At 33.0% G+C, this 23,485-nt stretch overlaps 1 protein-coding gene across 1 annotated transcript in view; it reads right to left on the minus strand.

Moving 5' to 3' along the window:
• The window catches only part of Gp150 (leucine-rich repeat domain-containing glycoprotein 150), a 39,414-nt gene extending 19,928 nt beyond the window's left edge, over positions 1-19,486 (minus strand). The window contains exon 1 of the mRNA XM_088277201.1: positions 19,358-19,486. The gene's annotated coding sequence lies outside the window, so the exon portion shown is untranslated. The remainder of the gene's footprint in view (positions 1-19,357) is intronic.
• Between the last annotated feature and the right edge of the window lie 3,999 nt (positions 19,487-23,485).

Here is a 23,485-nt window from a genome sequence, read left to right on the forward strand (position 1 = left end):
TGCGGCTTATGCAACACCGCTTATCATGTCCCTACGCAGGCTTCAACTTTATAAGTTTCATAGCCTATTCCTACTCGTGAGTGGATTTACTCTTTATGTTTAAAGTTACTATAATTTCATGTACTTAATTCATGAGTGAAAATTCTAGGCAAAAACACTCACTCAAAAGGAAATTAACATCTATTGACAGTCTATTGACAGAAACAGTGTGTTATTTGAAATCTTTCGTCTCGTTTCACTTGTTGCTCTGCTGAGGTGGACATTTTACTGTTTGTATTGGGAACTTAAGGTACCTAAATATAGCCCAAGGTGTCACCAAACCCTGGAATATTGCAACTCTGGAAAGCGCAAAATTAACTGCACGAGTCTAATAATATGTATTTAATAACGGCTTCCCTGACGAGTATGGCAAGTGATACTTTTTATTTGGGAGTAACTGTAATTTATGCTAATATTTTATTGCTGCAAACCGAGCTATTTTTATGCATCGTAAAATAAATTGATGTCCCATAATGGCACAGAAACGTGCATAAGGTAGGTACCTACTCCATCGACTAACACTATACAAATTCAAGTGAAAACGCAGGTATCCAATATCCGAGAATTACCTACTTTACCAACATCGAAGTTAAGATAACAAACACAAACGCAGGTGTAGGTATTATATTCATATACTCCCCGTGCAGAGTACAGAGTCAAGTAAGAATGGTTTTACATGGACTGGACTGGTACCTAAAGCGGAGAGCTGATTACCTTTTCTTCGTGTGTTAACGATCAAGATAACACTAAGTTTATATGATGAAGTGCCCTATGCACCATCAGGTGCGGATTAGGGTTTGAAAAATATAGCTTTTCGACCAAAACAAAAATATCCACTGAATAAAAATAAGGTTCCTTCTTTTTTTAAGTATGTATTGAAAATGTGGCATTATTATTCTATTTACTAATTACACACTTAAACAAAAGGAAAGTATTATTTCATGTTATGAATATCAAAAGACCAGATGTTGTCTGGAAACACGGTTGTCTGGTTGATTATTTTGTAAAATCGCAAATTAGTTTCCAATGTTACCATAATACTAATTACAAATTCGAAACAATTATTTAGGCGCGGTCTTAAAGTTTTGACAGCTTAATTAAAATTGGTAAAAGGGGAAAATTACACATCGTTACACTTGATCACAATTACGCATATAAATTTTAGTGCGAAACTCTGAAATAATCACAATACTCGTATTCGAGTATAATGACTATTATGTCAAAATCTATATTCACAAATGTTGGATTTGCTCCATGCTACGATATTAATATTCTAACATTTATACTCTAATATTTATTTAATGTTACCCGGGTCTGGTCCCCGAAGCGCAGAAGTGATCACCTTGCCTTCATGTAAGTAACAACCGAGATAACACTGCGTCAATACGATGCAGTGCCCTATGCACCATTGGATGCGGATAAAGGTTAGAAGAAGAAAATATCAATAAAATTGTGTTGAATATCATCCATCCTCATAAATATTGTCACTCTTGTCCTCCAACTCCTTTCCTGATGCATTTTCCTTTACTCCAATCACACTACCATCTTGAAATTATTCAAATACACAATTATCAAAGAAATAAATTGTCGCGACTTATTTGGTTGTAAGATATTGCTTTATTATTTTTGTCAGTCTCCTTAGTGTAATGGTCAGCACGTTCGGCTACCGTACTGGGTTCGATTCCCAGAAAAGGGTCGAATAAATAAAAGTGATTTTTTCACTCTAATATTTATTCAATATTACCCTGGTCTGGTACCTGAAGTGGAGGGCTGATCGCCTTTCCTTCATGTGTTAACGATCAAAATAACACTGTGCTTATATGATGCAGGATAAGGGTATAAAAAATTATAATAACTTGCTAAACTATTGTACGAAAACTAAAATAGTAAAAATATACCAGATATTCGATAATTTTCAAGTAATTTATGGGAGGAAATATTCATAAATATGCAGCTAAATAAAAGACCTACATACGTAAAATAGCAACTTTACTTTCTTTGAACCCAAGTAACATTTGACGATATTGAACTTTTTTCTTAAAAAATCGTTTTCATATTTAAAAAATAAGTTTTTCTCATAAGTTTTTCTCAATAAGTTAATAAATACAATATGGTTTTGGAAAGAAAAGAGTTATTGAAAGGTAAAGAGTTAAAAAATGTATATTATTAAAAAAAATCGAGCGTGAAATGAACGCTGAATGAGATCTGTACTGCAAGTATGGCCTTAATGCCAAATTCACATGGTAACAAGTTTGTTTGGCCATATGATACTCAAATATTTTAATGATACTGCTTATCATAAAGTAATGATGTCAATCATGAGATCCTTAGCTATGCAATCCACAATGTGTCGTGATTTAACTTTCTTTGTGTGCAAAAGTGTCAACCTGTTTGTTTATTGTTACAAGCCGCAAGATAATAGATAAAATGGCGTCTGACATTCGTACCGCCGAGAATGAAAATGTCATTGTCGTTATATACCGTATTCGTAATATGAATTCTCATAAATATCTGAAAATATATTTTTTTTTAATTACTTAACGTCCTAGTGACTCTGAAATCTAGCTAGGGCTTATGCAACACCGTTTATCGTGGCCCTACTTAGGCTTCAACTTTATAAGTTTTAATAACCTATACTAATAATAATAACGATAATGGAACCATCCAGACTCCCCCACATCGCACTGTACGGCCAACCCCATGGTAGACGACTCCCGGGCAGACCACCAAAGAGATGGGTCAATAGCTGGGAATCGACATCGCAGGAGGCTAATCCCTCTTAAAAACAGGCCACAAGGCCTACACCAAGATGAAGAGAGAGAAGATCAATATTTAATAAACTTTGTTTTTTCATTGGTGAACTTTAAAAATTCTTGATTTGGCAGGTGTTCCTTGAACAGAAAAAGTTTGCGGAGCTCTGTTTTAACTTATGACCCAGTACAAGTCGTGTTTGCGAGTTTAGATGATGAGTTCAGAAGAATGCGACCAGTCCAGCGTAACTCTACCTATATATTGTACTGGGTACTGCATGCTTCGGCGGTGGAGTCAGATAGTCAGCTATTCAGGTATAAGACTAGTTGCCCTTGGTAACTACATATATGCGCAAGGGACAAACAATGCAGCCGTATCTTTTCAGCCAGGTTAAAGACGTTTAATTGTACTCAATACGGGGCGAAGAAAGTGACGAAGGTGTGTTTATTCACAGCTTTATTATTACATATTGGTACTGAACAGGGGATTGTAATAAAATGGTAAAAGATGACACTGATTTTATGTACGATGCAGTGCCCTATGCATCATTGGGTGCGGATAAGGGATAGAAGAAGAAGACTTAAGAATCAGGAGCGCAAGACTCACCTACCTTTATTTAATTTACGATCGAGCTAACACCGATGCTGCGCCCTATGCAAAATCGGATACGATAGGAATCAGACAATAAATCCGGTTTTTTTTTTGAGGTAGGTATACAAATTCAAATTTCCCGCATTAAATTGATGGTGGTACCCGCCGTGTGGCCTGTTGCGTCATCTTATTGAAACAACAGCTCTGTCACATCAATCCCATTCAACTGAGGTACGAAGAAGTCAGTAATCACGGTTCTGTAAAGCTCTCCATTGAACGTAACATTCGGGCCGGCATCGTCTTTTAAAAAATATGGGTTAATGATTCCACCTGCCCATAAAGCACACCAAACAGTGACTTTTTATGGATGTTAGGGCGTCTTGACTGTATTTGTACCTATACCTCTAAAAAATATAATATATTATCGGTTAAATCATCCATACGAAATCGTTTTAAATCTCTATCGGTTGGCGACACATTCGCAGTCGCGATATGCGAATACTGTGTCGATTTAGTTTCAATTTGCATCGAACATTTCTGCGGCGTCACTTTGACGGATTCCAGAGTCGCCATTTGGTGTGCCCAACGTCTGAATAATATTAGAATTCATATTACGGAATTCACGAACCGGCAATTCGGAATGCATAATGAAGATCGTGGAAAGGTTGCGCCGAAATTGAAGATACGAGTATGATAACCGAGTAAACAGCATTCTCGTAAAATTATATTATGAAAAGTCCCTCTTCTGCATTTTGGACTTTTATTCAATTAACCTGCCCGGAAGTGTGGCCGTACATTGTCGTCTAAACGAAACATTTCTCCAAGGAGTATGGGCGTACATGAACGGCGGCGCTTAAGCCCGGTGGCATTTATTTATAGAATGGCATTTTTACTGCTAACTGTGATTGAATTGAATCATTAAATCTATACTTCTTCCTACAGATTATTTTTCTATTTTACCTACGAAATTTTACTTGAAATAATTTTTTATGAAGTCATCGTAATGACGCTGTCAAAGAAAACCCATGAAATAAAATATCGATAATTTTGATATAAAACATGTTTACTATGTAAATATTTTTTTTCTCAATAAATATGTTGTTTATAGCATTGACTATGATAAAAAACATACAAAGTAAAAAAAATTAAAAACAAAAAACTCCCTAGATACAGTTTTTCCACAGAAACTCACTCCCGGACAGGTTAATTAAGATTTTTTTTGTTGCTAATTACTTAAATGTTATTTAACCAATTGCAACTGGTAAACGATGGGTGTCCTCTTAAAGAAACGATGGTAAATGTAAATTACGAGGATAAATCATACTTTATTTAATAAAATGGCGTTTGCGTGGTTATGGTCATCTAAGCTTCCGATACTTGTGTCCACGTTTTGTTTCGTCTGAAATGAGGCGGTGGAGAAGATTATGGCCAAAAGCAAGGCGTCCTACCCGGTAAGGCATTCGGTGTATCCAGAAAAGGAGTCTAGACGGCCAGACGGACATTCCTACATCCGCACCACACACCGCACACCACACACATAGTATCCATTCTTATGTTACATACTAACTTTGTGAAACAATCCTGTAAATCAAATTAATTACTTTTTCTCATTGAGCCAACAACGTATATTCCAAAATTATAAGGTCCAGCAATCAATAGCCTACTGTATACTCAAAAACTTAATTTTCTTTAAACCCGGGTAACATTTAACGAAATTGAATATTTTGCCTAAAACACCGTTTTTCTATTGAAAAATATAAGTTTTTCTTCGAAATAAATATTTGTAAATAAAAAATTTATTAATGGTAAGGAGTATAAAAAAATCTTTGATCATGCGAACATTCTTTTTGAAGCACGAACCTTGCTAAAAGCAAACTAAGAAATCGTCTTATTGACGAGGATCTAGAAACGTGCTAAAAATGTAAACATACAAACCTAACTTTATCAATTTTTTAAAGGGGATGAAAGGACATTATTGCAAGGACAGTTTTCTTTTAGATACGTTACTTTCAAAATATTTTTTATCAATGAATAAAATCCTTAATAATTGTGAAATTTATTGGGTGTACCCGTAATTCAATAAAGGTTTAAAATTGTAATTAAGGTGTACTAGAATTGCAAACAGATTTGGCTCTCACGAAAACTTTTGATTGTTATACGTGCATATTTGGGTAAAAGTTTGCCGACCACTGGTCTAGACGGACCGCGATTTTTGTACGCAGCTTGACATATGCTCAATGAAAAATAAAATTTCGTGTAAAAAATATAATGCAAATATTTTTCTGCACCCAAAAAAAATCATATACCAACTAACTAAAAATGAAATATGACTTATTTATGATGTAAGTTTGGTACTGACATTCCTTGGTGGAACTGCAATTTATAGAATAAAATAACCATGTAATTTTTCCACATGAATTTTATTCGACCAGCAACCGGGATCGTCGTAACCGACATCACCAGACTGGTAACCGACATCGTCCGTAAAGGGCGACGTAACCGACATCGTCCGTAAAGGGCGACGTAACCGACATCATCAGACCAGATAACGTCGGTTACGACGAAATCCGGTTGCTGGTCAAATAAAATTAATGTGGAAAAAAATACATAGTTGTTATGTTATTCTGCTTATTTATGACATTATTTTTCCGATCAGCATTTTACTCACTACGTGATACATAGAAGGTTACATTGCGTAATAACAGGCTCATATATCGCAATTTACAATGTAGGTAAATTAAATTTAATGAAGAATTCGTATCAAGTAGAATATTTTGCAAACGAATTTTATCGAATTTTCGTAGCAAGCAAGGCCACATCTCTAACACGATTTATAAAGAAAATAAACTTGTTACTTTTATGGGTGTTTTTATAGATAAAAGTATTTACTAGGTGTGGTCTTATCTTAAAGTTTTTGAGTTTATGACCAATCGATAAAAAACGATAAATCTACTAAAGAAAAAGTAATATTAAGTAAACGTCAGAGGATATACAAGGAAAAAATCCAGCGAAGATCTCGGATGTAAAAAGCCTTCAGGCCTACCTACAATGTTCAACCTACATATTTAAAAAAAAAACATACATTTAACACACATGTAAGTAGTTGCCGGTTATGAAATTTTTGCGAATAATAAGCCATGCGTGCAATTTTAATTCGTGGTTATGTGATGATGTCATCGTTATACGAATACATACACATTTCGGCTCGAAAGAGTGATTCTAGTACGAAAATTTGCAATGATATCAAAACCAAAACATAACAAAGGAATAACAAAGTGCATTCTTAAACGCAAAGGTCATATAATAATATCTCCAAGCTAAAAAATATTAAAAAACGAAATATATAGAATAAAATAACAACTACATAGTTTTTTTCCACTAATAAATTTATTTTGACGAGCAATAAACTTTATGTAGAAAAAAATATGTATTTGTTATTTTATTCTATAAATTGCAGTTCCCCAAGAAATGTCAGAAAAATTTAAAGTGAAATATATGAAACTGTTTTCTAGCGATCACCCCCAATGTACGAACTGATTGTAAAAACATTTAAAAACAATTCTTAACTTTTTTGGATGTGCACAAATCCTTGTTAAAAATCTGTTTTTCTCCACTTAGATAAACATCTAAATAAAAGTGTCTGCTAAACAAAAGCTTTCTCAAACCAATCATAAATGGCTCTCGTGAACTCAAACATAAAGCGTCATGAGATTTATAATATACCATATGAGTTCCAAAAAAAATAAGTAGTGTGAGTGTCAAAAATGGGTGGAATGGTGAATGTTACACGTGTGTAAAGTGATCACTTAACCAACATATGACAGGTCACAAACCCTGTAATACCCAGACTTCCATATTATTCTTTATCTATGTTAACATATTGAAAATTAAAAACAAATTCACGAAATAAAAGGTCTAAGTATTACGGTGGACGACAATGAATAAAAGTAAAATACAATTTTGCCAAATTCTAACGAATCATATACACATGATCGAACCGCCTCGCTATTATTATTCCGATATATTTAAGGTTAAATATGGCATTGTTTACTGTTTTATGTGCGATTTTTCCGCAAGGTTTAGTAAAAAACTAACGTTTTATAACGAGCTGTGCTTACACGACCTTCGCTAAAATAGTGACAATCTTCACGGTTTTAAATTGTATTGTATTACGATTAATGCAGAGATCTAAGTGTATCGAGTAGGAAATAAAGTTTAAAAAATATATCCATGTACATATATTTGATGGGAAATAAATATTATATGATATGAACAGATGTCAAGTTTAATAAATCAACTTTTTTTTTCTTTTTTTTTTAAATATACATATTCATTTCATGTATACATTTATTATATCGCTCACTCCTTTCAAGAACGTCATAAATCAAAAATCGTCAATTTTCAGTTGTGCATGTTTTCGGAATGCCCAGAAAATGTACTATATCCCAGCAAAAGCGGCATAATTTTAACTTAATATTTACCCGCTACACGGCAGAAAGTGTTGTTTTTGCATTTTGAAGAAAAGGTATTGTTTAATTATTTTTTTAAATATATTAAATGTTTTTCAAATTGTGAAATAACCTTCAGGTTTTACCTAAAAAGATGTGTTGCATAGTAAAAAGTAAACTTTAAAAACGTTCTCCTGAAAAATCATGTTTTTTGATTTATGACGTTCTTGAAAGGAGTGAGCGATATGTATTAAGGCTCTTTAGGCATGGCCTGTGTTGAGCCGAATACTAACATGTTAAATAAGTAGTATAACATAGTAAAACATAAACAGTAGTATAACATGGTTAAATATAAACTTATACTTAAAATGTCTTGACAAACCGAAATTAATGCGTTTGTGTTATTTTCGATTAAATTTAGTATCATTCCACATCAAAGCATCTACCAGGATTGGATATATCGATGCTATTTAGTATAACGCTTTCAAATAAAATGATAAGAAATAGAATCCAAAAAATATGGTGTTGCCGTGTTTTATTAGAAGAGAAAAATAATATTTTTAAAACACAGGACAATCGGTGTTTTTTATTATTAAAATCTATTGGAAAAAAAATTTGTAAAATATCAAACTACAGTTAAACCTCGATATAACGGACTAAATGAGGGGAGGAGTGCCCGTTACAGCCGAAAGTCCGTTATATTAAAATAGGTTTAAAATAAACCAAAAAAACAAAACACAACAAAATTCTAATTATTGTCATTGGATACTCGTCCTTAAGTGAGGTTGCTGATGATATCGACGCGCTCGCTTTCGGTAATCCTGTTTAGAAAAAGGAATCAAGTTTTATTTGGACTTTTGAAGTCGTAAAACATAATTTGTAATTATTGATTACATGCGGCGACACTCTCAATTTAATAATAATAAAATAAATAAAACCCTTATCCGCACCCCAATTATGCATAGGGCACTGCGTCATATAAACGCAGTGTTATCTTGATCGTTTACACATGAAGGAAAGGTGATCAACCTTCCGCTTCAGGTACCAGTCCAGGGTAATAATATTGAATAAATATTACAGTGAAAAAATCACTTATATTTATTTTACCCCCCTTGGGAATCGAACCCGGGACCTCCAGAACGGTAGCCGAGCGTGCTGACCATTACACTACGGAGGCGGACTAAGCCTTCAATTTAAGCATGTATAATATTAACAGGACGTTTTTTATTGATTTTTTTTTTACATTTGAACGGATGTATTTCCGTTTTATCCGAAGTTCGTTAAATAGAGGTCCTTTATATGGAGGTTTTACTGTATCTTGAAAAAACGGATAATTCATGTCGTCATTACTTGTCCAAATGAGCCGATTCCTCCGCTTGCGGCGCATATAATTGGAATGCGCGCTGCTGCAACTCAACATTGCAAACTCAACATGACGTTATCTGCAAGTAATGATGGAATTATCGCGAATTTTGCCAATGAAAATGTATATATATTTCGCTCACCAAAATTCTTCAACGATAAATATGTATTCTTGTCGATGCTGAGATCAGTCTCATGCGTATCTTTTGTTTTTTTTTTATATAATTAAGGCCCTACATACGTTAAATAGCAACTTAACTTTCTTTAAACACAGGTAACATTTGACGTAATTGTTTTTTTTTCTTGAAACTTCGTTTTCTTATTGAAAAAATAAGTTTTTCTTCGAAATAAATACATAAATGGTTTTTGAAAGGTAAGAGCTAAAAAACAACAAAAAAATTCCAGCATATGTTGTAAAAAAATCAGGCGTGAAATGACGTGGGGCTTCTAGCGTTGCCGAAAGCTGAATGAGATCTGTTATTGCGAGTATGGCCTTAATGAAATGAACGTAAAATTTTCTGTATTGACGGGAGCTGTGATTTTTTTGTGATTCTCTTCTTGTGATAAGTGCAATTACTATTATATATGTTACACGTATGTATATGTATATAGTATGTAATTTAATGTAACTGATCTCTTGAATCCCCAATTATAATAAAAATTATAAGCAAAGTAGTAAGTTGGTACGCATAAAAGGCGAGAAAACCACCAGTTTAAGTACTTTAAAATTAGTAAAAGACAACCATTTTTCCTTTACGTTATTGCCTGAATTATAAAGATACTGAGAATGCAATCAGCACTAAGCAAATAATTACATTACTTATCTTTTTGCAAAGTCAAAAATAAATTAAGGAGTGACGAAACACTTTTCCGGAGATTACGCACGCCAAACGTAAAAAAATTCTTAATAAATTACTAGCATATACAAAATTTTAGTATATTAATTTATTATTAATAATATATATATATATATATATATATATATATATATATATATATATATATATATATATGCATATATATATATATATATATATATATATATATGTATATATATATATATATATATATATATATATATATATATATATATATATATATATATATATATATATATATATATATATATGTATATATATGTATGTATGTATATATATATATATATATATATATATAGGGTCCGCCATCTAAAGTTTTTTTTTTCAACTAGTGCTTATTTCGTGAATGGTAACACTTAGCTCATGTCTGATTTGACAGATAATTAGTTTTATCCTTCCGCTGAGCGAATATGGTTGTGTATACGCTTGAACAACGCTGGAAAATATTGCGACATTACTTTGAAAATCATGGTAATGTTGCAGAATGTGTGCGAAAATTGCGTACGGTTTTTGGAAGAAGAGAAGCACCGTCAGCTCCGTATGTTCGTTATCTTGTGAAAAAAGTGAAAGAAACTGGCATCCTCATCGATAAACCAAAGCGTGAAAAGCCAAAAACAGTGCGTACACCCGAGAATATCGATGTTGTGGCAGAAAGTGTGCGTGAAGCGCCATCAACATCAATTCACCGTCGTTCTCAACAATTGAACATTTCGGAGACACCATTGAGACGAATTTTGCATAAAGACCTTGGTATGACGCCATACAAAGTCCAATTGGTTCAGGAGTTGAAGCCAACTGACCATCCAATGCGTTTTCGCTTCGCTGAGTGGGCCTGCGATCGACTTACAGAAGATGCCGATTTTGCCAAAAAAATCATCTTTTCGGATGAAGCTCATTTTGATCTTGGCGGGTATGTAAACAAGCAAAATTGTCGTATTTGGGGCACAGAAAACCCGCACGCATACATTGAAAAGCCGGTACACCCAAAACGAGTCACTGTTTGGTGCGGATTTTGGTCCAGAGGCATAATTGGGCCATTTTTCTTTGAAAATGAGCAAGGAGTGGCCGTTACAGTCAATGGCGATCGTTATCGGGCCATGTTGAACGGATTTTTGTTCACAAAAATTGAAGAGGAGGATATTGGCAACATTTGGTTTCAACAGGACGGCGCTACGTGCCACACAGCCGAAGCTAGTTACTTTTTTTTTTATAGCATTTTCAAAAAAAAAAAGTTATTTGGCGGACCCTTTATATATATATATATATATATATATATATATATATATATATATATATATATATATATATATATATATATATATATATATATATATATATATATATATATATATATATATATATATATATATATATATATATATATATATATATATATATATATATATATATATATATATATATTACTCACACGAAATACGAGTATGTATCATTTTCCATAAAACATTTATTGTAATAATTATGTTTGCAGATAATACATTAAGTTGATTCAACTTTTGATAAGACAAAGAAGAGAATTTTTTGTATTTTTTATCTTGCTTGATGATGCACTTCACTAATGCACTTAGACAACGCATAACAAAATACATACTTAATTAAATTTCACCTGGCAATGATTTTTCGCTAAAATTTGATAATTACTTTTACTTTTTAAGTCGAATTTATACGTTACATACATTTATCCCTTCTTAAAGATTATTTTAATTGGCTTAAAGTTATTTGTTCTTAACATACTCGTCCAATCTAGTTGATTTGCAAAAAGTAAAATGAAATATATTGCAAAAATAATATTATATGTACTGACTACATAGAACACATACGAGTATGCTATTCGTCGTTTTACGGATATTGTATCACCAATTGTTAGAACTATTGTATACGAGAGCGGGAAAGTAAACAATTCTGTAGCGGATCATTTGATATTATTTTCATTTAAGAGAAAATGATCGTATTGTTACTTGAATTCTCATCAAAATCGAATTTCACAAAGCTAAGTTAAATACAATTATGCTGATTTTTATAAATACATATTCAAACAGAGACAAATAATTTTATTTGAGGAGCAAATATGAAAGTCCGGGCTTTTCAAAGACAGCGCTAACGACCTGTCGTTGGCTGGTTTAAGAATAAGTAAGTATAAGAATGGTTAATTTTATACAGTGCATAATCGTTTTATGCACTGTATAATATTTGCCATTCTTTTACGATTGAATCCATACTACTTTTATTTAAATGTTTGTAACTGTTTAACTGATCGTGAAATAACAGAGTTGAACCTTTATCTGCGGATGTGTGATTTTCGCTTAATTTTTTCACCTACTAGGAAACACGAAAAAGTATTTTATTAATTTGTTCACATTCTTTGCCAGTTTTTTTTACATTTATTAATCAACAAGTTAATTTGGATGTATATGCCAAAATGAATTAATACAAGTTTAATATAATTTGTCGGAATGTAATTTTGGATGAATACCGGTTTCATTTGGTATATAAAATTGCGAGCTTTTAAATTTATCGTATGACGGTTACATGGCCTTGCATACAAAATGAAAATTCACATATGCAATACATCAAAGATCAAGATTAGCATTTAATTAACGGTTGTTACGGTGAAATGACAGCTCGAGGCTACGGCAAACTTAATTCTTTATTGAGCTTCTTGTCTATATAAATTAAAATGTAAATATTATTTTTTCATCTCACCAATAGATGTCTCTAGTGAAGTTCTAGTGATTCAAGAATAATGTTTCAAAGTTGGTTAATATATATAGAACTTCCAAGAATTTGAGTAGTGTGGTTGTCAATTATGGATAGAATTGGTGAATGTTACACGTGTGTAAAGTGATCACTTAAACTAGCCTATGACTTTGAAACATTGTTCTTGAATCACTAGCACTTCACTAGAGACATCTATTGGTGAGATGGAAAAAAATAATATGAAAATAACTCCTGTAATTGGAGATAATCCAGATTTTGTGAACAAGTATTTGGACACATTCAAAATGTTGTAAAATGTAAATGGCAGTTTGTTAAAAATCCTAAACCTTATTCATCGATCGTTTTGAAATTTTGACAAAACTTTCGAATACACCTGTAACAGGTAAAAGCACCCTTTTTGGAAAAACAGTTTTATTTACTGCAATGGCAGCGCTGTCTGTTGAACTTAACAGCAAAAAACGCAATCCTAAACATTGCTAAAGGCCGGACAGCGTGCTTCTCGTCATCTTTTAAAATACTGAATAAACCCATGCATTGTGAAATTGGATATATAAGAAATATGTGCTTTTATTTCTTTTCCATTAAGCCAGACTACATACTCTTCTCGGCTGTCCAAACTTAAAACACAGTAAAGGACATTTTTTGTAGTACGTGTTTTTTTGCATTTTTGGACTAAGTAGAATCTACTTAGTCCAAAAATCCAAAAAAAACGTACTACAAAAAAATGTCCCTTACTGTGTTTTGAGTTTGGACAGCCGTTCTGTTCTGACATACACTTCAATTACCTGCCCTACTTTTGACACCACCAATATATGTATATCAATATATATCTCTCTTCTCTAACACTGATCCACACCCAATGGTACAAACGGTATTGCATCGAATAGAAGCAGTGTAATCTTGATCGTAAAATACACGAAGGAAAGGTGATCAGCCTTCCGCTTCAGGTACCAGTCCAGGGTCATATTAAATAAACATTAGACTGAAAAATCACTAATATTTGTTTTGGCCCTCTCGGAAATCGAATCTTTTAAAATAATGTAACATATCGCGCACTCCTTTCAAGAACGTCATAAATCAAAATACTTGAATTTTCAGGAGAACGTTTTTAAAGTTTAAAAATATAATACAATGAATTAAAAATAAATATCAAGCCACTTTTTGAACTTTTTACTGTGCAGAAGATCTTTTTAGATAAAATCTGAAGGTTTTTTCTCCATTTGAAAAATATTTAGTATATTTAAAAAAAATAACTAAACAATACACTTTATTCAAAATGCAAAAACAACACTTTCTGCTCTGTAGCGGGTAAATACGAAGTTTAAAATATGCCTCTTTTGCTGGGATGTAGTACATTTTCTGGGCATTCCGAAAACACGCACAACTGAAAATTGACGATTTTCGATTTATGACGTTCTTGAAAGGAGTGAGCGATATAATACATAAGTCGCCTCGCAAGTTATTCTGCGAAGTTGTATCGCTTCTAATTGTTATTGAATTTGATCGCAAATCAACCTACTTCCGCCTGATTTTTCGTAACTGTGTGAGTGTTATTTATGGTAGAAGGACAAACACGCGTTATCGCTATACTGGAGGAAACCTCATTTCCTAGAGGCAACGGAAAATTTTAATACCAAATAGGTTTTCATTTCTAAACGTTATCAAAGCCGTGCGATATCAATTTTAGTGTTGAATTTATCGAAAAACGCTTATTGTAAACCCGCAACACGTAAATTAATGTGCAAAATCATAAGACAAGCGATACTTTTTACGTTCAAATCTGTCAAGAAATGAGGGAGATAATAGAGATTTTAATTTCTTCTTCTTCTTCTTACCGGCACTATATTATATAAGCGCAGTTATCTTGATCGTTAACACATGAAGGAAAGGCGATCAACCCTCCGCTTCAGGTACCAGTCCATGGTAATATTGAATGAATATTAGAGTGAAAAAATCACTTGTATTTATTTGACCCCCCTCTGGGAATCGAACCCGGGACCTCCAGTACGGTAGCCGATCGTGCTGACCATTACACTTCCCAGGCGGGCGTAGTGTTGGAGATCTAGTGTTGTAGTGTATATATCGCTGGTTAAATGCCAAAGGGCCACATCGCAAAAAAATTTATTCCAAAAATGTTATCTAGATCGTCAACATTTTCATATTCGAAAGACACCCATGATTCCAACATTAGAAATGTCCATTTCTAACGCTAGAATCATGGCTGTCTTTCGAATACGAAAATGTTGACGATTTAGATTTTTTACCATTTTTGGAATAAACATTTTTTGCGATGTGGCCTTTTGGAATAACCAGCGATATGTTACTAATATTCGAGATATTTCGAGTGAAATGATCCCATTCTGAAAGTAATGTTTCCACGGTATCTACAATAATAATTGCTGCTAACAGCAGGTGTTCCGTCGTTAAAGCGACTTCAGAATAAGCATCCTGCGTTGTAGAGCTTCCAGTACTTTTTACTGGAAACTTCCACCGCTGATTGAACCCGTAAATGGGCAGACGAGTATGTCCAACTTCTGACAGGTGGAAAATAAGTATATTATAACAGGGGTGTAACTTTATTTTACTGAACCGGGATCCAGGAGGTATTTCAGTCTCGAGATCAGAGGTTTTTAATTGAAATTCCGTGATTTTAGGGATTGGAGGGAAACTACTCACGCGTGTATTTCATACTTGTTTTAATTTAAAAAAAAAAACGTTTAATAGCAATACTAGTAAAAAATATATTATAAATTGAAGTAAATAAACAACAAAATATATGGCCATTACTGGTCACTTTGTGGTAATCTATATAATTTTTTATTAAATTTTACTTGGTAAATACAGATATTTCTTAAAATATATTGCGACACGCGAACAAGACTCCAATCATGAAATTTATTGAAAGTAATATGTAAACTGATTCTAATTTTCCTACATGTCCATATTTTTTCGTCGTTGTATATATGTATTTGGTACATTTAAAAGAAAACACTGCGTACTGGTACTAAACCGCCTTTCGCTTTCTAGGTTTTGAAATTAAACGCGTTATTTATTTAATTAATTGATTCGGCTGTCACTTTGTGGTAAAATCTATCCATTTTTAATTTAATTTTACTTAGTAAACACCACTATTTCTTAGAATCTTTTGCGACACGTGTTTCGATGCATTCCGTAGCATTTTCAAACACCGTATGTATTTCAAACACAAGGTGTTTAAAAGTGGTGCGGATTGCATCGAAACACAATATATGTCACAATAGATTTTAAGAAATAGTGATATTTACTAAGTTAAACTTAAATAAAAAATATTAGTTTATAGTTAAGACGAATATTGCAAAAAATAGGGTCTTTGTGGCCAACTTGATAGTTTCTATCAGAGAAATAAAACATCTAAGAATTGGGAACGGTCAAGAGTTAAAGCATGATGTTGCGAATCCACCGACTGAAAACAAAGGCTTGTAGGTAGATGATTCAGGTTCTAGAGTATCTGAGACCTTATAAATCCCCGATTTGATGAGGAAAATTCCAAGAATAACCGTTTTTGTTACATTGCGATATAACCAAAGAGATTAACCATAACAATTGAAGCGGCTTTACTTCAAAGAAGTGAGAATAATTTGTTTTATATTCCTAATGCGATCGCTAATAACTTGGGAAAAGGATTCAAAGTTATATTTAAATAGGTATCGTTGACTTGACTATTAACAATCGAACTACGTAGTCTACAACTATACATTTTGCATTTAAAAAATGCCATCGAGTTAAATGTAGAAAAATAAATTAATAAAGGTACATATATTTTAATTCATTATAATATAATAAATGTAGAAAAATAAATTAATAAAGGATAAAGGTATTTATAAAGAAAGAAATTAACTAATCATCACACCGCTTCCCCGTATAGGTAGAGAGAATAGAACGCCACACCGATCTGTATTTGCAAACAATCTTTCACATTCAAGTATTCGAAATACTTAATTTTTATTTTTATTGGAAATTGTTAGGTACTTGCAATGGATGTCATTTAGACTCTAAATGAAAACACTCTAATTTTTAAAGTTTTTTTTTTAAGTGTACAGTAGTTGAAATACTTAATAATTATTAATTTTATTTAAAACGTCACGTTAAATGTTCAAAAAAAGTTTTTATTATTTCATTGAGCATTTTTGAGTATTGCCCGAAAGTAATAGTCAACATTGAAGTAGAGCCGAGTATAACCTATAAATTTTGCTTCTCCCGCACCTTGTAGTGCGTAGGGAACTGCATCATATCGATGCATTGTCATCTTGTGCGTTAATTACATGAATGCAAGGTGATCAGTCTTGCGCTTCAGGTAACAGTGCGGGGTAGTATTAAATAGTGTTAAGAGTGAAAAAACCGTATTTATTTTGACCCTCCTGGGATCGAACCCGGAGCCTCTGGCATACCAGATAAATGTGCCCCCACACCCATACATATATACTTTTTAAATACAATTATTATTACACATTCGAGATCTTTATGAGTAAGGATATGTAGTAAATGATAGCGAAAAGAAATTTGTTTTCTTCTTCTTCCTATGCTAAAAAGTTAATTCTTTAACTGCCATATGGAATCCCAGTCCATAAATAAATATGTATAAATATAGTGCTAATTTTGACTAATAAAATTGTATAAATATAGTGCTTATTTTGACTAATAAAATTAATCTTTTTGTATCGAAATATGTGACCCAGGGCTAGAATCTGGATTTTTAAACATCGAATTTGACATCTTGATCACAATTTTAAACAGAAACTCAAAATTATTGTTGATTGTAGTAAAAATGCTTCCATATATTTTTACTATAATAATCACTGAGTTGCGAATTGACGATCATAAGATTACAGGTAAAGTATAATTCGAGATCAAATTTTTGCAACATATACATGAATTTAAAATAAACATAATCTTATCGCCATAAGTCAATTATTTATGAACAAATTAGGTTTTATCTTTACACTCTTGTGTTTCCTTCAAAATATTGATACGGCTAATTTTTCACGAGTTTTACGCGCCATTTTACGTGATATTACAAATTTGTGTCATATAGAATAATTAAAACAGAGTGTACGTAAACAAATGTTAAGCCATAATCTATAGTTATAGGTTATAAACATCATGGATTTGAAATGTTTTTGACACCGTATCCTTCAATTTTAAGAAGCCAGTACGACGTGTACCTAACTGTACGTATTGTATCCGTATCTCTTCCACATTCCTAGACTGTACCTCCTTTCCTAACACAAACACAGACACATAAAAAACTTGTTTGCAGCTTGTATGTATATAATGCAAATATAATAATCTCAGAGACAGGGATGTCACAAGATAATAAATTGGTGACACCATTAAAAAAAATTGTTTGCTTAAAAATTATTTTTGTAATATGGATAGTGATATTATTATTAAATTACTAAGTGCGGATACTCAAAATTATGCACGTAAATTATGTGATAAAAATGAGTATTTTTTTATGTAAAGGGCACTACAAATGAGTCAAATATTTTATTCTAACTATAAACAATCTTATTAACCTTTAATACGTTCAATGGTTACTAAGTCACTACATTTTATTGACGCAGTGTTAGCTTGATTGTTAATTACATGATGGTAAGGTGAACAGTTTCATGAACCTGTCCAGGTTGATATTAAATAAATATTAGAGTGAAAAATCACTTCCATTCATTTTGATCCCCCTAGGAATCGAATTCGGGACCTCCAGTAAGGAGCAAATCACTACTTTATTCATGCAGACATAAATATAGAAAAAAATGTTTTGTTTTTTTTTTCAGCTTATGGTACTTTTACCAACCTTTGTAAGATATTGTTGATATTAGCGTAATTTTGAAGGAACCTTATTTGTGCAATGTTAACTCTTATCAAATACATGAGAAGGGCACGTAAAGGGTTAAGGGCTAACTTTTTTATTTGGATACGTAAAACAATGGTTAAAAATATTGACATTTTGAGAACAATATTCTCAAGAACAATATTCCAATAGAATATTGTTATTGTTATTGAATAATCTCATAGAAAAGTAACTACGGAGGACGCGATACTCGAAGGTCCCGGGTTCGAGTCCAGGAGTTGGCAGTTACCTTTTTATGAGATATTATTTCATACTGCTGAAATAATTTTCCGTAAAAAATGTAATTTTACCGTAATAAAAAATATTTTTAACGTTAATATAAAATCATTTCGTATTTTTTTTATTATCATTTGGACATTGGAACACCCCTGGGCACAACTTTAGAATCAACACACATGCGCCGAAGCATTTCATTTTCACTGTAAAACTTTTTAACAAACTTTTTGTGGTGCGTTTTGAACCACAAAGGGCCCGATAAAGGAAGACAGTTCCATCGCCATCCGTAGCGGTAAATGATACTTCGTGGGCGGCCATATCCGCGCACAATAAACACAAACCATTACAATGAAGCTGATGTCACATTGCAATTCAAAACACGACAGAACTAACGAAAACTCTCTCAAAAGTTCAGAAGTTTAAATAATGAAACGTCAAACACTCACCTTAATGCGAAAAGTAGGTGGAAAACTCTTTTGAAAAGGGCACACAATGAAATTAGTAACCAAATGTCGTTTTATTTCGTATTGCGAAGAGCGAGCGCTACCTCTCCGTCGAACTGCTGCGAAGCGAATAAGTGGAATGAAATAACCTAACTAACCGCTTGCTCATCTGTTGCCTTTTAGGATAAGTTCATTATAAAATGCAGGTAATAAATAGGCCCCGTGTCAAAAAAATTATACAGCCTTCAGAGCAAAATAAAATTTGCGTTGAAACCTTTTAGCTCCTTTGTAACGAGAAAACAACTTTTAAGGCGCATACTGCTTCTAATGACATGCTCTGTAGTCTTGCTTGCTCAAAATAAGCATGCTAATTTTGAGCGTGCTCACAAATGAGCATGCTAAAATCAAATACTCCGACACACATGACACCTACACACTAGCAAGCTCTCTGTAGGCTCAATGTAGTGAAAATTGGAAAACAAAGCGGTGTTTCGCACAGAACTCAATAAAATCATTCTTTTGCTTGCAATGCAATGCGTCTAAAAACTTCTGTCATAGAGCGCTTGTGCACTACACGGAATTTTACTGTCCGGCAATCCGGAAGGGGATATTCGCAAACACATCATTCATTCCTCCGGAGAGGTGACATGTCTGTTCACAGAATGTATATTGGATATTTTTGTTTTGTTTTGTTTTTTTAGAATATATTTAGTAGAAAAAATTGTATTTTTTTCACCGCTCAATAACTCTTTTCTTTTCAAAACCATATGTTTATTTCGAAGAAAAACTTATTTTTTCAATGCAAAAACGCCGTTTTAAGTTTTTTTTTACCTAAAGTGTTACCTGGATTTAGAGAAAATTAAGTTGCGATCGAATACTGGGCCTAAGAAATAAGAACAAAAGGAATAGGACGATTTGGGTTTTGTATTTTTTATTTTATTTTTATTATTTTCAAGTGCTTAATTTTTGTGTTCATAATTTTCACAATAGTTGGGACGTTCACGTTATTAAACCCTGATATGCATTATTTTTTGCAATATTGTTTTATTTAGATATAAAAGCAAAATTTAATAAAATTCCCCACTTTTGGCGCTTTTTAAATTGAACTGAGAACTATTATATAATTACTTCACATTACTTTCATATTAAAAATAAATGTTAGTAATATTAGTTTATAAACACTCATTGAGATTTTTATGTCTTCCGATTTCAAGACGTACCCATCTCTTCGTCAGGACAATCACTACGCTACTTTAGTAAATTTTTATTTTGTTTCATGTTTATTTCTGGATTGTATCATATTATTAGGATTAGTTTGTAACTAACTAAACATAACGCAACTTCTCCGCAGTGCTAGGCAGAAGGAAAGAAATGCCACACCACTCATTTCAAACATTCTTCGCCTCTTCCACATTCATGCGTCTCCTCATACATACCCGCCTATTATTTCGACTCCTAACCTGACCACTTTCAAGTGTATGATATACCTGATTGTGCCAAGTATTTCTCAATCTTCCTCTGCTCTTTTTTCCAACTACATTTGCATCCTAAATTTGTTTTACCGTTCTTTCCTCACTCATTCGTTCCACATGTCAAAACCATCTCAACACACCTTTATTAAGTTTAATGATAATGCTTATATCAGCTTTGCATTCCTTCCTTATTTCACCATTCGTATTTTATGATTCTTCGTAAAATACCTCCAGAATTTTCGAATAACTTTTTAAAGAAAACGAGTTGTAATTTGCGTTTTAATTGCAGAGGCAAAGCTTAAAGTAATTACATTTTATTGATAGCAGGACACTTTTCTGCTAATTCAATTGCCGTTATTTCCATATTGCGTCAATGATAATCACACAATGTTTTCGCCTAGGTACCTAATTGAACAGGAAAATACTATAAATTATACAGGTGCTCGCTATGTTTGTGCATATTTGTTGATTATCTAAAAGAGGAAGTGTACATTTTAAAAATAATGCAAGCTATTTAGCATTTTGCTTGATAACATTTATTATCAATTGAAATGCGGTTTCTCTAACAAATTTGTATGATATAAAAACGATGTATGATAGGTGCTCTAATGGTCAAATAAGGAAACATTCCAAGAGTGAGATGAGCATTATCAATAAAATTAAGAAAGGCGCGTTGATATAGCTTGCACATGGAGAACAAGTGAATGAGGGAAGAACGGCACAACTAATCTATGAGGCAAATATAGCTAGAAATAGAAGTCGAGGAAGACTTAGTATAATCAAGTACCGTAGAACAGGGCTACTTGAAATTTGATGTGTTACTTGAGCCCAGTACAAAAAAAAATTAAATCTGTATTTGCTCTACAATAATGAACGTATCGACATGATTCATTGTTCACCTGACAGGTGACACTTATTGTCACGATACTTCGATCGATCCACGATCTAAATATTTTTTTTGTACTGGGCTCAAGTAGCACATCAAAGTTCAAGTAGCCCCGTTCTACGGTATATCAAATGCTTGAGTACAGGTCAGGAGCCAGATTAATCAGCAAGTATGAGGAGTTAGTAAAATATTATCAATTTAGCCTTTTTTAACAGAATAATTTCATCTTTAAAAAAAATTGTGTTCCTTAATTATTGAATACTTTCAGAAAAAAGGTGACAGTGATTTATTTGTTTATTAAAAAGAATAAATATTGTTGAAATTAAAACATTTTGCACTAAAATTTTTAATTAACTTGGCTATATTATACATTATTATCACCCATGTGCTCTACCAGGGATGGATTAAGGTCAAGGTCAAAAGACTAAGCCAGCTATACAGGTAGCGCCCGACGCGGCTGCTGAGAGAATCACGCTCCATCATTTATTTAATTTTCTCCAGACATTTACATCTCAAGTCTACAATTTTTTGCTCATCTATAAATATTGTGATTTTTGTTAACTTGAAAAGGTTAAAAGCTATAATTTTACAAAGGTTAGCTGTTAACTGATGAAAGTGCATCAATAATATCATTGCGTCGTTCAATATAGCAATGCGGTCCTAAAAGGTGTACTGTATTTCTAAGAATCTGTGCCGAATGAACACATGTGGCACTCGGGCGTTAAAAAGTGCTTTGTGTACGTCCCTTAAGGGTACGTTACGACCATAGTGTATTCATCCGAAACCCCTAGCTTCTCGGGAATAAATGAATGCAATAAAAATATGCAAAGACAATAACGATCCTAGAACATGTGCTTAAATGGTTATATTTTATGAAATCGAACTACAACCTTGAATACCTCAATTTCGCAAGCTCCCATTCGTGTGAAAGTGTAAGCGGAAAACCTCAGAGACAAAACCATCATGTCGGATCACGGAAGGGCAGCAAAAGAGGATCAAAGTGAAGTCCCGTTTGAACTGTGCTAGTCTGGAAGTTGGAAGTTGGCCATCCACAATGACGAGGAGCTCAACAAGCTGCCCTCCAGCGTGAAGACCATCGCTCAGGAAGGCGTTCTGCCCAACACCTTGGCCATTCTCCAGCCCGTGGGATCAAGAGGAAGGCGTTTTCATTTGTTGGCTCATCATTTCCTCGTTCCAGACGACGTTTTAATCCACTTATTTTTTGTTTATCATTATCATCATCATTATATTATTAATATTATTATCTGTGTCTTTACAAGCGCCCTTGAGGTAGTATTTTACGAAAATGGCGCTATACAAAGTATCCAAATTATTATTATTATTACCTATTGGTCAACCACAAATTTACAAAATTAGACTTTTGGCCCTCCACACGAAATAAAGCCACATGCATTTAAGTCGGTATCTGGCGTCGTTCATACCTACATACAGTAATATCTCATGCATCTAATAAAATATTAGACTTCAAACAGGGAATCGACTACGTCGTAGACTGAAGTCTCAAGGAGATCACCGCGGAAGAATTGAAACAGTTTTATAATGAGCACCAAACATTGATTGAGGAAATAGACATTTTAGAGACGACCAACGAAAGGGCTGGTGTTTTCTAGTTCTTTGATCAACGAAATATGTACAAAACAGAGTGGGTTGCAAACCTTTTCATTGAAAATCTTTTTCCTTGCCTTGTTTAACTCATTCCATGTCCTTATTCCGCATCTTTTTAAGATTGAAAAACTAAACCTCATCGGCCAG

This window comes from Brachycentrus maculatus, unplaced genomic scaffold (genome assembly GCF_059751285.1).
Source record: "Brachycentrus maculatus isolate JH-2025_06_01 unplaced genomic scaffold, ASM5975128v1 h1tg000004l, whole genome shotgun sequence".
Taxonomy (NCBI): Eukaryota; Metazoa; Arthropoda; class Insecta; order Trichoptera; family Brachycentridae; genus Brachycentrus; species Brachycentrus maculatus.